This window comes from Poecilia reticulata, linkage group LG19, assembly GCF_000633615.1.
Source record: "Poecilia reticulata strain Guanapo linkage group LG19, Guppy_female_1.0+MT, whole genome shotgun sequence".
Classification (NCBI taxonomy): domain Eukaryota; kingdom Metazoa; phylum Chordata; class Actinopteri; order Cyprinodontiformes; family Poeciliidae; genus Poecilia; species Poecilia reticulata.
Window position 1 is genome coordinate 1867877 of NC_024349.1, and position 3469 is coordinate 1871345.

At 41.7% G+C, this 3469-nt stretch overlaps 1 protein-coding gene across 6 annotated transcripts in view; it reads left to right on the forward strand.

Moving 5' to 3' along the window:
* The window catches only part of prr35 (proline rich 35), a 13764-nt gene that overhangs the window by 5833 nt on the left and 4462 nt on the right, over window positions 1-3469 (forward strand). Inside the window, exons 1-2 of one of the 6 annotated variants that reach the window (XM_008436378.2) lie at window positions 26-191; window positions 1044-1079. The exons of 3 other annotated variants lie outside the window; for them this stretch is intronic. The gene's annotated coding sequence lies outside the window, so the exon portion shown is untranslated. Of the gene's footprint in view, window positions 1-25; window positions 192-906; window positions 1080-3469 lie in introns of those variants that run through there. 2 more of the 6 variants (XM_008436377.2, XM_017310813.1) reach the window with 2 other exon arrangements.

A 3469-nucleotide genomic window follows, 5' to 3' on the forward strand; every position in this document is an offset into this window, starting at 1 on the left:
GCTTGTCCCTCTGCTGCAGCTCTTGCCCCCGCTGCATTGTAGCGCCTGAGGGCAGAGCTCCCAGTCAATATAAATCCCAGCGCTGCTGCTGCTGCTCCCATTTGAGCGGGACGCGCCGCCCTGCTGCTGCTGCTGCTGCTGCTGCTGCTGCTGCAGAGACGGGACACACAGCCTCATCAGGACGAGTCCAGGTACGAACCGAACCGTCTCCGATCCAACTTTAACCCAAAAGGCCTGATTTCCTCTGCTGAACTCTGGATCCATGTTTTTAATCATTAACTTCATTTTTTAGCTGTTTTTGGTTGAATTTTGACAAAATGTAACTGATTTACTAATTGGAATTTACTGAACTTTATCTATAGGTGAGATAAAAACTTTAGCCATAGAAATCTGGTAGAACATCACTGCCAAAACTATTTGCAAGTATTTTTGTCTTGTTTTGAGTAAAATATCTCAGAGCACTTTAAAAAAAGCAAAACTGATTTACCAGCAAGACGAGGAGCTTTTTTTAAGTTAGTAATTATAAAATTCTAGTTCCACTGGCAGATTATTTCATATAAAAATACATATTTCAGATTCATTTAAGCTGATTTAGCTGCACTAAAAAAAACCTAAATCTATTTTTGGTCTAGATTTCAGTGCCGACATCTTAAAATTAAACTAAATCAAAAGCAACTTTTCAGTTTGTTTTCACTAAATAATTCCTTATTACTGATTTAAAAAAGTTAAAGTTTATTTCACTCACAGAAAGAACATTTTTCCTGTCATAAGTTAAATAATCTGTAAATGTAATTAACTTGGCTCTTATTTAGTGAAGAAAAGTTGTTTGATTTGTTTTATTTTCATATATTTTCACCAAAAACTACATAAAAAATACTTAATAAGATTTTGTGTTTTTTGCAGTGAACACACAATATGATAAAAAAACTAAAAATAAAGCTAAAATAAAAGCTATAATGATATTTTATGAGGATGAGCATTAAATGTTTGGCTGAATATTGTTGCTGTTTCCTGATTTTAATCGTCTCTCCGTCCTTTAAAAGCTTCTGCAGAGGAAATCAGCTGATCCGTCTCCTCAGGTAACTCGTTTCACCTCCGGTTTTATTTCCCCTCATGCAGAAAACGCGCCGCGGTTTGCGCTCGCATGTTTCCGTCAAAGCTTTTAGTGTCCAAGCGGTCGGGTCGGTTTGATCCTAAAAGCTTAAAACAAGACCGCAGGGTTTGGATACGAGGCGGCGGCGGCGGGGATAAAAAATGATTTTTATTGATCGGCTCGTAGCTGCAGCTGTTAGCCTCCATTATGAGCAGGTCAGCGCCCCGAGGCGCACAATCGGACGGCTGGGGGAATCGGGCCGCCGTCCCGCAGCATCACTCCTGGGATTTATCCCCAAAGTTTAGCACGAGTTAAGTTCTGTTGCTTTAATTTATTGAGTTTAAAATGGAGGCTAAACTTGAAAGCTTTCATCTCCAAATGGCCTGAAGAAAGAGGCAAAGTAAAAGTTCACTGCAGGCGGCAGCCGACGGCTTCACTCCCAGGAAGAACTCAAACTAATTCAACCACTAAAAGCATTTTAAAGGTTTAGAGACGCAGAAATCAGCTCAGTTTGCTGGAGATGAGCTGCTGATTCTTTATTTTCAGTAGTTTGATGAAGACGTTACAGGAATATCTCCAATGTTTGCAGGATTTTTAGCGAACCTGGTTGATTCAACCTGACGATGATTTGAGTTTTGATGCTTTTAGTTCATATTTTTCTAATTAACTATCAGAACCGATCCTGGAGAAATCGGCCGGTTCCGATAATCTCTAACGAAGCTGCAGAGATTTCAGAAAAAGAGACGTAAATTAGTAACATGCAGGACATTACAGGCATATTTCCATAACCTCCAGCATATTTAAAGCAATCTTTTAATTTTACCAACATGTTTCTGATTAGTGGCCCAGTCAAAGCCTGAACTTTAATCTGATGGAGAGACAAATATTAGATCTTCAAACACCTGAAGCTCGTAAGTGGAAAAAAGCTGCTCAGAAACATGGAGGATTTAATGGATGCAGTGCTAATAAATGCAGATGTTTAATAAAATGAAAACAAACTGATAGGTTATTTTTTACGTTGCTTTATCACATTTTGTGTTGAAAGTTGATTAAATATAAATTATATTTAAATCTGTTAGTGGTATGAATAGTTTTTGGCTGTATAAAAGTGATATTTATTTAAATTTTCTAAATTACAGTAACATAAAACCAGGACGGATCTATTATGAATTTGATAAATTGGAGTTTTGAACATAATATTTGGCAGTAAAGTTAATTTCTAAAGGTTTTTTCCACAGAACTTGAACAATAATGAGCCTGTGGTCATCGAGGACGAGCGGCTCTAAATGAAATCGAGGCGGTTGAACTTCTTCCCCACGTCCTGACCCAGATCTCGGTCCTGGCACTAATGACGCCCTTCAGGCATGGTGCCAGGCTCCTCATTAGCAACCCGGCCTCAAACCCCCAACTTCCCTCCCATCCCCACCAGCGCCGCTCCATCCCCAGCATGGAGCCGCCTGTAGCGGCCCTCCCAGGACCCGAGCCCCAGCCCCGCTGCACAGGTGCGGGGTTAGCTCTGCTAGCCCCCCCCCAGCCCGGGGCCCTGCTGCCGCCTGGTGCTGCACTGCAGCTAATGAACAGTGGCAGGTACAGTGAGAGGGGGCAGCCGGGCCCCCTGCAGTCAGGCTAATGGCAACGCTAACAGCTAACAGACAAGTTCAGTTTGTTAAACCAGGACCACAACTTATCCAGTGGTGAGCATCGCTAGTTAAACTGTGCTAACCGTAAAGCACCATCATAAACATTAGCTCTGCTAACGCTAAAGCGCTACATCAACACGGTGCTTAGTGGAAACTAATAATAAACACCATAGCGACACGGCATTAAAGAGAAACTAACGCTAAAGCGCTGAATCAATTAAGTGTTTCAATCAATCAATCACATTTATAAAGCACCCTTCATACTAAAAGCAGCTCAAATGCTGCACAGATCAATAAAAACTAACAAAAACAAACAGTTACCCTCCAAGCCCACATGGAGAGAAGTACAGCTAAACGTCGGGTCTCGATCTGTTAAACAGCTCAGGTTCTCTGGCACATCGCTCCACAAACTGGGCCATGATACTGGAAACAAGCCTCACCATCAGTGTGAGTTCTGATTCTGGGACCTGTTAATAGTCCGGTACCAGAGGACCTCCGGCCCGCAGAGGTTCATAAGGTAACAGCCGCTCTGCAGGGTAAGATGGTGAAAGACCATTAAGACTTTTAAAAACCAGTAAAAGAATCTTAAAATAAACCCTCAGACATACTGGGAGCCAAACAGGGTGATGTGGGCCGGTCCTGGTTAGGGAGAAACTCGTGCTAAATGCTACAGAAACATAGCATTAAGGAGAAACTCATGCTAAATGCTACAGCAACATAGCATTAAGGAGAAACT